General features: G+C 45.5%; 1 long non-coding RNA gene across 1 annotated transcript; it reads left to right on the forward strand.

Annotated features, from left to right (window-relative positions):
* Positions 1-3: 3 nt before the first annotated feature.
* On the forward strand, positions 4-7,346 carry LOC132363833 (uncharacterized). The gene is made up of 3 exons (XR_009502661.1): positions 4-185; positions 4,954-5,180; positions 7,087-7,346. It is a non-coding gene; the product is annotated as an uncharacterized LOC132363833 (long non-coding RNA).
* Positions 7,347-12,201: the final 4,855 nt, after the last annotated feature.

The following is a 12,201-nucleotide window of genomic DNA, read 5'->3' on the forward strand; positions in this document are numbered from 1 at the left end:
AACTTAACCCGTGATTGCTGGGGCTGACTCTCGCTCTTCCAGGGGCCGTCGTTCTTTTACAAAGAGGGGTGGAGGTTGTTGTTGCCTTTTTTTTTTTTTTTTTCCTTTATGAATGGAGGGCGGCGGCGACTGCTGCAGCTGGCTCAGCTGCGCGGGCTGTACCCCCTCCCAGACTGCGAGAGGAGGTAAAGGCCACCTTCACGCCACTGCGGGCCTGGGCTGGAACCGTCAGTGTTGCTGGGGGGCGGGGGGGCACTGCGGCCTCAGGATCCTGGGCTGAGAGCTGGGTGGGGGAGGACACACCTAGATCTAGGGATTTCTACCCGCCGCAGGCAGTCGGGAGGGCGGGGGAACGGGAAGACCCCTGCTGAGGGCCTTCTCTTTCTCTAGACTAGGGGCGTCGGGGGGCGAGGGGTCTTGAAGCTGTGTTTACCAAAAATTAAGAAAATGTCAAACGTCCATATCAAAGAAGGGCGGAGTGGGTACAGCTGAGTGAATCTGGTTCCTTTCCTGAGGCTGAGTCTCCCTTGAGTAAGCGCAGACCACCCCTCCCCCCATTTCTTGGGTGTGGACAGCGACTGGGCCGAGGCCTCTTCCGGCTCTAGTACCCACCAGGGTGATGCTGGCTACTCAGCTAGAGACCTGGCTCTCGCCTGGCAGCGCCCCCCTTCCCCCCAACTCCAGGGTAATGTCCGCAGTGCCCCGGCGTCCGCCCGCCCTCAGCTGCCCTGGCTAGTGCTCCCCTCTCCGTGCGTTTCCCAGCCCTCACGGGACGCGGGCCTGAGGTCCCTGTGTCCTCCGAAGGCCACAGCCCTTTGCTGCTGTAGGCGCCTCTCCCCAGCCACCCCTATTTGCGCCCCTCCGGGGAAGCGGGAGCGGCCAAGAATTGGCCAGGTGGATGGGTGGAGCCGTGCGCAACGAGGATGCTGCCGGGGTGGCCACGGGATTAAATAACAACAGAGCTCTTGAGTCGCAGAGGAAATGGAAATGGCCGGGATCTTTTCTTTGCAGTTAATGATGGGGCGGCGGGGGCGGGGGGAGCGCATCAGCCCTGGGCGGTGAAAAGAAAAGCCCCCGCCATTAGGCCTGACTCCGGCAAGGCGGGGAGCCCTCGCAGCAGGCCCAGCTCCGCCCAGGAACGGAGGAGGCTGTAGCCTCCGGGGAGTCCGGAGTAGGGGGTGGCTTTGATGCGGGGATAAGAGCTGGGCCAGGGTCTGAATCCCCTGTAAGGTTTGTCTTGATGGTGTTTTCGCTTCACGGGGAGGTTGTGAGGCAGGTTTTTTCTTCCTACGCCACCATAGGTCTGCGCTTGGCTGTTGTCAAGGGAGCCGGTGAAAGGCTTCCAGCCCAGGCCAGAGGTCTGGCCTTGGGCTGGATCTGGGGCTGGTGCTGGTGCTGGGGCTCTGGAGACAGGCAGCGGGAGAGACATTTTGCAAACCCAGACCAGAACCCAAGGTCACCGAGTCCAGGCTAAAATGGCTTCTCGCTACTCAAACGCACCTTTGCGGTGTGATTTCCTTACTCAGCTCCTGGGGGCAGAGCAGGCTCTCCCCCTACGAAAGCTCAGTCTTCCTTTCAGGGCCAAGACCTTACTTAATGCCAAGAGAAAAACTCTTTACTAGGACAACGGAGTATTTTACAGTTGTTCAGGTCTTCCCTTTACAGGCATCCAAGTTCAATATCATTATGCCTATTTGTCAGATGTAGAAATTGGGGCCAAGGGTCCTGCACCTGATAAATGAAAGATCTAATAAATGGTGGTGCTGATTTTCTAGATCTTTGCAACCCGGATCTTTCTACTTTGCCACCACCCCATCTTCATATCACAAGCCTAAAAACCTGTTTCTTGCAAGTCACTTAAGCATGTTAAACAAGGAAAGTTGGAGCAGTGATTTTCCAGCCAGTGGTTGCTCATGGGCCTTGCTGGAACAAGTAAAAGGATGGGAATAAGGAAATCCTCTCTAAACTATGGAAGAAAGTCAAGATGAGGTAGGGGGTGGCTGTCCTGTGTCTTTAATTAGAGGAATTAGCCAAGAGACAGTGTTCCTTCCATTCCTGGTCTGTTCTCAGCTTTCCTGAAGGAGAAGTGAGGAGACCCCAGCTCTGGTGGGATGGTGGGACCATGAAGGAGCCCCCAGTCCTGAGCTGGGAGGAGTTTCTGATGCCTGAGCAGACTGTGACTCGGTGTCTGGGAGGGTGCTGGGGACCATATTCCACTCTTCTTGGAACCTAAAGAGAGGAGAGGTTTGGGGGTAACTGTTATGAGAAATCCATCCATCCATCCATCCATTCAGTCAGTCAGTCATTCATATATTCTGCCCTGGGGCCTGCCCTGACTCTGAGGCCTTGGTGGTGAGAGACAGACAGCCCTCCCTGCCCTTGTGAAGCTCACAATTTGGGGGGAAGACAGACTATGCAATTTGAGTCTATGATAAGTGCTAGGAGGGAGACCTAAGCAGGATTTGAGGGTATGGGGAGAGCTGGGAAGGACCTGATTTTAATTTGGGCATCAGGGGGTCTCTTTCGGACAGGGGGCTGTGGTTATGAGTTGAGACTTGGAGACTGGGAAGGCGTGACCTGAGGGAAGATGAGGAGACAGGTGGGGAGGCGTCTGCCTGAGGAAAGTCTGACGTGAAGGTGCCTGTGGGGAGGCCTCTCTGTGGCCGACACACTCTCGTTTGTGTTTTAACCCTGTCTGCAGCCCAGGGGCCAGAGGTTGGGGGAGAGGGGACAGAGTGAAAGATGGTGGGGAATGCAAAGCATTTGTGCCTTCACAGTTTAACGGTACCACCTTCATTCTTTGGATTGAGTGGCTGGTAGGCCTGTGCTGGATTTTTTTTTTTTTTTTTTTTTTCTACTTCCTGTGACTTTGTTCATTCCAAAGCTGCCCTGTCTCTTCCCCAGGTATAACTCTTCTGCTGGAGGTGGACCCTAACAGCCCTGCGTTCCTGCCCGTGCTAATTATAGTCGTTTCACCCTAACCCCGGTGTAAACGTCTTCACCCCTACCAGGTCGTGTACAGGGGAGTCCAGTGGCTTCAGGTCTGGGCGTTGCCCTCTTATCAAGCTGGGAGCTGAGTGCAGTGGGAGTGAGGAGAGGCAGGAATTCTAATTCAGTGGCAGACATTTATGGAGCACTTACTGTGTGCCATTCCTGTCCTCGGCCTGTTTTCATATGTCATGTAGCTTTAAAAAGCTGTGCTCTGGGTCTTATCTTCCCTCCTTTACAGATAAGAAGTCACAGGCTCTGTTTTAATTATTTACTAATTCCACAAAACATTATTATACACCTCCTATGCATCAGGCACAGTGCCAGGTATTGGGTTTACTGTGATAGATAGATGCTATTTTTGTCCATATAGAGCTTACAGTCAGTGGTGACACCATGGTGTCACGTATAATCTTCATCAGCAACCTTATTTATTTCTGTATTCAATTGACATTTCTCACCCTTATATCAAATAAGAAGCACTGGAACCAAGCCCCCCAATACAAGTAGATGACCTGCCCCCACCTATATGGAAACTCTGGAACTGCTACTGTTTATATAGTCAGGAGGGGAGATAGATGTTAAACAAATGATGATTTATTTTTTTCAAAGAGTGATTTAATTACAGTTAACATCAGTGGTGCATTAGAGAGTACAGGAGAGCAAAGGAGGGGCCACAGCCTGGGGGCCCTGGAGAAGTTTCCCTGCATTTCGCATCTGCAGAATGCAGACTCAGTCAGGCAAGGGGTGGCAGAAGGAACCTTGGGGAGTGCTAGTGCAAGCAAAGATAGCCAGGGCGATGTGTCAGGCCCGAGGTTAGAACTCTGTTCTGGCAGTAGCCCCTAGGCTTTCTGGCTCATTGTGTTCAGGTGTTTCAGCTTTGGAGCCTGGAGAACTTGAAAGACAGATGTACAAACACTGACCACAGACTGCTGGGGTTCAATCTCACCTTTACAAGCTCAACAGCCTTGGACAAGTTATCCAAACTTAATGTGCCTCAGTTTCCTCCTCTGTCATATGAAAACTAATAGTAGTACTTACCAAAAATGGCTGAGTGGACCTTGAATGGAATAATGCACATAAAGCCCTTAGAACAGTGTCTAAGTGCTGAATACACATTTCGATGATTATTCAACATACCCAGCCATTTTGATGAATGGGAATGAGTTAGAATTTTAAGAGAAGCCTATTTATCTGTGTGTGTCAAAACTTCAGAAAGAGAAAAACACTCTCAAATGCAAACAAAGTTTTCTTTATCAAGAAATAGTTCAAACAATCATACTGTGCTGTCATTGATGCTTTAACTAGTACAGTTTTTGCAGGACAAAAGTTATATTTTTAACGGTGTGGCTGGGTGTCTTAAATAGTTCACCAAAGAGTTGATTTTAGATGCTTGGATTTCAGTGGTAGCAGATAGTGTGATATAAAGCTGGGAATGATGATTCTCTTGTATCAGTATTGGGAGGGGCGGTTGTTAAACACTTGGTGACTTTACATAATTCTTAATCTCTTCAGATCTCTATTGTAAAAAGGGGGATAGTCATAGTATCTGCTTCAGGGGATTATCATGAGCCCTAAAGGACAAGATATTTTTCAAGTAATCTAGCTCAGAGCCAAGTGCACAGCTAGTTTTGAGGTCCCTCTAATTGCTCTGTGTAATAGGGAAATTTTGAAGATTTTTGTTTGGTTACGATAATATAGGTCACTAGCTTCCTCTTCCCCATTCTTCCTCCAAGACCCTTGGTTTTCACTCTTTGCTGAACAGGGCCGTGGAAGGTTATGCAAAAGAAGCTTTCCTGAAGACCTCACGTAGTCCAGAGTGGTTTCCTCATAGGTGTGACTCTAAAGTCAGATTTGCATTGTTTCAGTTTTGGCTACTGAACCAAGATTTTTATGAATATATTTAAATGGCACAGTTCAAATTTGCATTAGTTCAAATAAAATGAAGCACACTGCTCATTTCAGATGTGGGAGCTAAATCCAGAGCAACCCCTGAGAGCAGTAGGAAGAGAAGAAGGAGAAAAAAAAAAAAAGATCAAGAGGAGCTCTTTTGGTCCTTGCTTGCAAATCACAGAAATTCCCTGGTAATCTTGAAGACTCCGCTGATGCAGTGATTGGTGAGCTATGACTTTGGGAATGGACATATTTAGACTTTGCCCAAAGACTGCCACTTAATTGTTGATGGATCTCAGGTGAGTTACTGATCCTTTAGACTCTCGATATTATATATTTAATGGGCATGATAATTCCACTCCATAGGGTGGTTCAATAAATACCTCATAAGTGTCTGTGTCCTTCCTACAACAGAATGGGGACCCTGAGAGAAGCACAGGGATAAGGAAGGGATATGTGGACTCTGGAGGGGTCAGCAGTTTTCTGGAGGCTGAACTTGGCTTTCACGTTCCACGAGAGGGATGGGGGTTGCGCATTTTTTTCTGACTTGACTTGTGATTTGGGCCACCCTTTCTCCCCTGCCCTCCATTCGTGCCATTTCATTTGGTCAGTCATTCATTTGTTGATTCGTTCAGCCAATATTTAAGCAGCTTCTAGGTACTAGGCACCATCCCAGGCCCTGAGGGTACAACAGTGAACAAGTTATAGGAATCTCCTGCTCTCACTCGTATACCTTAGTCCAATGAGGGAAGCAAATAATAAAAAGTAAACACCCAAATCATAACATAAATTCAGATGTTGGTCAAATCCATGAAGGGGATAATAAAAGGGATGTGACAGTGATTGGGGAATGATCTTTAGGGAGGTCAGGAAGAGCCTCTCTGGGAAGTCTGAAGGCTGAGGAACGGGAACCTTGCAAATGTCCAGGAAGGAGGCCACAGTGAGGGCAAAGAGCAGGGCAGGTGTGACCTGGTGTGCTCCAGGACCACTGGCACCTTGGGCCCGAGGCTGGGGAGGCTCATCTCTGCTCGAGGACATTCAGGCCTCCTCCAGCTGACTTGCACTACACCAGGGCTGGCTGGACTCCGGACTCTGGGGTACCCGACCGAGTGCACCAGCCTCAGGCCCTGGGGAAGAATTTACAACTATCCTGGGCCTGTTTACCACCTGCCAAAGAGCCCTTGGAAGGCACAGGCTCTTTCTCATAACTAGTTTTTTCAGAGCCACGTATAATACGAAGCAATTCAACTAGGCAGGATTTATTTTTTCTTAAGTAATCCTTTCATTGAAGTATAACATTTTAGTTGGACCATATGAAGTTGCTAATATGCAGCGACTTTTCATGGACAAAGTGGCATTTCATGTGATTCAACATAAATATATTGTTTTACAACATAAAAGTGTACAAATTAGAAATGTGTAACAATGAATTTTCATGAACTGAACACAACTGTACAACTAGTGTCCAGGTCAAGAAACAAAACATTACCCAATTCGGGAAGCCCCACTCATGCTCTTCCCATCCCAGACAACCACCATGCCCCACCTCCACCCACAAGGGTAGTCACTATTTTGACCTTTAGCAACATAAATGAACGTAGTCTATTTTTAGAAATCTTTCTTTAAAGGGAATTATACAGTAGATACTTTTTTCTTGGTGAGATTCAGCCATGTTGTTGCATGTAGTTGTACTTTCTTTTTTGTTGCTGTATAATATTCCATTTTATGACTATACTACAATGTGTTTATTTTTTAATTTTTAAAAATGTTTTGGCCGTGCCACCCAGCATGTGGGATCTTAGTTCCCCAACCAGGGATCAAACCCACGCCCCCTGCATTGGAAGTGTGGAGTCTTAACCACTGGACCACCAGGGAAGTCCCTACAATGTATGTTTATTCATTCTACTTGATGGACATTTAGATTGTTCCAAGCATTTGGTTTTAAGAATGCTGCTTCTGTGAACATTCTTGTACATGGCTTTTGGTTGAACGCATGTTAATATATCTGTGGATATAAACTAAGGACTGGGTCAGTGTTAGTATTTCCAAACAGTTATCCAAAGCGGTTGTACCAGTTCACACTCTCTGCACTGCTTTATTCAATTCCTCCTTGATGCCTAGCTCTTGGGCCAGGTTCAATGTAAAGAATGAATATGGGGGGCTTCCCTGGTGGCACAGTAGTTAAGAGTCCACCTGCCAATGCAGAGGACACGGGTTCGAGCCCTGGTCCGGGAAGATCCCACATGCCATGGACCCGTGCGCTGCAACTACTGAGCCTGCACTCTAGAACCCACAAGCCACAAGTGCTGAGGCCCGCGTGCCACAACTACTGAAGCCCACGTGCCTAGAGCCCGTGTTCCGCAACAGGAGAGGCCACCACAACGAAAGGCCTGCGCACCGCAATGAAGAGTAGCCCCCACTCACCGCAACTAGAGAAAGCCCGCGCGCAGCATGGAAGACCCAACACAGCCAAAAATAAATTAATTAATTAAATAAAAAAATTTTTTTTAATTTAGCATTTCTTTGGGGAAAAAAAAGAATGAATATTGGGGTAGTAGTGGGGAGGATACATGACAGGATTCATGGGATGAATCTCAGTTTGTGTAGTGATTAAGAGCACAAGTCCTGGAACAGCTAGGCCTGGATATGATTGTTACTCTTCTCTATTTACCCTCTGCCTCTGTGACCTTGGGCATGTCACCCAATGTCACTAGACCTGAGGTCCTTCATCTACAAAATGGCCTAAGTACAGTAGCTCTTATTGCACAGGGTCTGTCACCCATTTTTTTTACTTGAGAAATGTTTGTGGAAAGCCTGAAGTGTACTGGGCTCTGTTCTGGGCACTGAGAATTCAAGAGTGAGCAAGATAGATGGGACTTTGCTCTCATGGAATGTATGTTCTAGTTAGGGGAGACAGAATAGTGGAGCTAACAAAAAATTAAGATAATTTCAGATAGCGATACATGCTATGGCAGCAGTAAAACAGGGTGCGGTGATGGAGCAATAGGGTGAGGGGGGTAGGGGAGTCAGGGAGGTAGTGACTGAGCTGAGACCCACGTGACCAGCAGGAGGCAGCCATGTGTGGATCTGAGGGATGAGCACTTCAGGCAGAAGGGCTAGCTGGTACAAAGGCCATGAGGTAGGAGCAAGCTTGGTGTCTGAGTTGCAGAAAAAAGGTTGATGCTGCTGGAGCTGACTGAGGGGAAAGGCCGTTTGAGATAAGACAGCAGAAATCATATTCCTGTAGAGCCTTGACTGCGGAGGTAAGGAGTTTACATTTTATTTTAATATCAAGGGGAGTCATTGGAGAGTTTTAAGCAGGGGGCCAACATGAGCTAATTGACATGAAGATTGAGATACTATATATATTATATGTATGTATGTATGTATAAAGAACTTAGCACAGAGTCTGGCATAGAGTGATGTTCAGTAAATGTTAGTTGCTGCTACTGGTATTATTGTTATTTATTGATGCTCTTAAACAACCTAAAAGCCTTCATCCTTATTGAGGATGAGGAAGCCAAGGCATAGAGCCATTACCATCCACGTGTAAAGTCAATCAAATCAGAGAACAGGATGTAGATTTTAATAATCGAAGGAAATGCTTTTGGTCCCTTTCACAAATGGGAATTCTGAGGCAGAGGATTTTTCTCTGTGGTTAGCAATTATCTGGAGCCAACCAAATGCAACTCCTTCAGCCCCACTTTGCCAAAATGGCCAGAGTTCCATCACTTGGGTGCCATTGACTGTGGCCCTGGCCACCATTTAGGGCCCTGGGGAAGGCTCATGGTTGATTGTTCAATCCATCTGCCTTTGCTCTGGGTCTGATGGGCCAAGAATGGGGAGGCACTCCCTGTTCTCCACCTTGAGTGCCCACCAGGTTTACTGAGATGCCATCCACTGCCCTGGCTTGGAGGCTCTCCCACCACGTTCTCGCCATATGTTCATAAAAGGCTTGTGAAGGAAGCTGCCCTTTGTTATCTCTGACACAGAGAAATGGCAAGTAAATAATCTGTGAATGAATGAATGCAAATTGTGTAACGAAACTGGGTAAAGCTTCTTAGGGTATATAACACTCATTTCTGGGCAAAGTGTCCTTCTCTTAGTAAGGATGTTTTCATTCCTTCATTCATCAATATGTATTGAGCTTCTGCTAGATGCCAGGTGCCAGGCAGTGTACAGTAGTGAGCAAAAAGGGTGCCATTCTTGCCCTCATGAAGCTTCCAGTCTAGTGGGACACACCTTCATCAAATAATTGTACAAATATGAATAGAGAATGACAATAGTGATAAGTGCTCTGCAGGAGATGTATTAATGTCCTGAAGGTATATAATGAAGGTGGGGCTTTGGGAAAGTTCCTCCAGTAAGTGACACTTGAGCTCAGCCCACAAAGATGAGTGGGGATAAGAGGGTTTAGAGGGTAGAGTGAGAAGTATTCTAGCCAGAGAACAGCATATGCCAAGGTCCTGAGGTGGGAAGGAACATGCATGGTGAATCCAAGAATATAAGAGAAGGCCACAGTGACTAAAAGGCTGAAAATGAGGTGGACTCTGGTCCCAGTAAAAGCTGGCGATATGGCAGAGAAGACAGGTCACAAAAGGCTTTGAAGGCTATGTTAAGGCACTTTTAGCCATCTCAAGGACTATGGGATGCTCGTAAAAAGACTTGAAGCTGTAGATGTGTATGAGTGAGTGTGTGTGTTAGGGAGTGTGTCATTCTAGCCACAATGTGGAAAATGGCTTGGAAGGAGCCAGAATGGGTTCTCGTAACTGCCTGGCCCTCCTTGGCCTTTCAGTGCTAGAGGTGGTAACAGTGCCCTGTTTTTCCCAGTTCCAGGGTGTTGTGCTTTCCCTGTGGTTTCCTTACACTCTGCCCACATGTTTGCAGATAGTTCCTTTATCAAACTCTCGTCACATGACCAAATTTGTTCTGGTTGACTTTATGGAAAAGTCACATATGGATAAAGCAGGAGAAAACTTTAGCAGCTCCTTAACCTAGCTCTTTTACTTTACTTATAATAAGCCCCTATTATTGGATTTTGTTTTCTAGCCATTCTGACAAGCTTTGTCTTTTCAATGCAGAGCAAAACATTTCAGTTAGAATGTATTTACATAAGAGCTAGAAATTACTGAATTAGTTAGATTTCTCTCTATCTTATTTTGTGCTGTTTGTCCTGGGTGCGTTTTTTTGTTTGTTTGTTTTTAAGACATAATTTTTTTAGAGCAGTTTTAGATTTATAACAAAATGGAAAGGAAGGTTCAGAGAGTTCCCATGTACCCCCTGCACCTACACATAACTTCCCCTATGTCCTGGTTTATTTTTATTTTTTCCTTCCACTTTATCTTCTTATGGATTGAATTTTTTAATCACCCCATTTTTTTCCCCATTGATTGCCTTGGAAGTTATAGTCTCTCTGTCTATTTATTCTTTTAGTGGGTCCTCTAGATATTTAAAATTTAATCACAGGGACTTCCCTGGTGGTCCAGTAGCTAAGACTCTGCATTCCCAATGCAGGGGGCCCGGGTTCGATCCCTGGTGAGGGAACTAGATCCCACATGTTGCAACTAAAAAAGATCCCGCATGCCGCAAGGAAGATCCCGTGTGCTGCAACTAAGACCTGGCACAGCCAAATAAATAAATTAATATTTTTTTAAAAATAAGTAAAATTTAATCACAATTTTTACCCTCTTAAACAAAACAATAAATGACCTTAAACTACTTTAACTTAAACTCCCCCCACCATTTATTTCCTGTTGTAGTCCAGTTTTTTCACTCTTTTTTTTTTTTTCAGGACAGATGAGACATCATTTTTTTTTTACACAATCAAATGTTGTTCATTGGTGGCTTACAGAATTACCAATCTCTTTGTTCACGGTTCCTTTTTATAAGAGTATCCATCTGAGATTGGCTTCCCTCTGCCTGAAATTCATCCTGTAGTATTTCCTTCAGCGAGAGTCTGTTGGTAGTATATTCTCTTGGTTTTTGTGAGTTTAAAAATGACTTTCTTTCACTATCATATTTAAATTCTTGGATGAAATTCTCAATCGCCAGTTATTTTATCTCAGCACATTGAAGATACCATTCTGACTTCCACTGTGGCTGCTGAGAAGTCTGTGGTCTGTCTAATTGTAGTTTCTTTGTTATTGATTTGTATTTGTCCCAGGCCCTCTGCACTTTCACTTTGATGTAAGTACACATGAATATATTTTTCTTTATTCTTCTTGGGATTTCTGAATCCAGAGTTTGGTGTCTTACAACAATTTGGAAAAATTCTCAGCAGGGCGAGCACTAGTGTATAGCCAGTGAGGGCATCAGATTTAAAAAGATGCTCATTCTTGAGTTTGTGCGAATGCAGGATTGGCTCTGAGAGTGATTATCTAAAATAAATTTTAGGCCCTAGGCCCCTCACTCACCTCACATTAGTCCTGGTGTTGACTCTACAAGTACCTCTTCTTCCTTATTCTTTCTTCTTATTTTCTTCTGTAAAGACAATTAAATATATATTAGACCATCTTATTCTATCCTCTAATGTCACATATGTAGTTCTTTTATTCTTTATCTCTTTGTATCCCTGGTCACTTTCTAGATTTCTTCAGGTCCATCTTCCAGTAAATTAATTCTGCCTTTAACAGTATCTAATCTGCTATGTAATCCATTCTAGTTCTTCCCTGCACACCCCCACACCCCCACACCCCCACCCAAATTGGGTTGGTTACTTTTTATAGTCTTTTAGTCTTTTGTTCCTGGCTCATATATTTAAGGCTCACATTTATTGTACTCGATAATTTCTACATCTCAAATTTTAGTGAGTCTAATTAGTTGTTTTTTGTTTCTGCTGGTTTTCTTTATGGTACCTTGTTTCCTTGTATGTTTTGTGAGTTTTAACTTTAGGCACAATTTATTAGAACTTCGTGGGCATTCTTTGAGGCATGAGTTGAAATTGTAGTCCTTCAGAGAGGATTTGTATTTGCTCTTACCTGTTACTAGGATTCAGTTCCCACCTGAAAGCTCCTTAAATTAAATTTTATGCTTGACGTTTTTCAGATTATATAGGGCAGCAGTCTTCAACCTTTTTGGCACCAGGGACCGGTTTCGTGGAAGACAATTTTTCCACGGACCTGGAGGTGGGAATGGTTCAGGTGGTAATGTGAGCGATGGGGAGCAGCAGATGAAGCTTTGCTTGCCTGCCACTCATGTCCTGCTGTGCACCCCGGTTCCTAACAGGCCTTGGACCTGTACCAGTCCTTGGCCCGGGGGTTGGAGACCCCTGATATAGAGTACAGGTAATATGAATTTAGTTTATAAACTCATATGAAGGCT

Source organism: Balaenoptera ricei, chromosome 3 (assembly GCF_028023285.1).
Source record: "Balaenoptera ricei isolate mBalRic1 chromosome 3, mBalRic1.hap2, whole genome shotgun sequence".
NCBI lineage: Eukaryota > Metazoa > Chordata > Mammalia > Artiodactyla > Balaenopteridae > Balaenoptera > Balaenoptera ricei.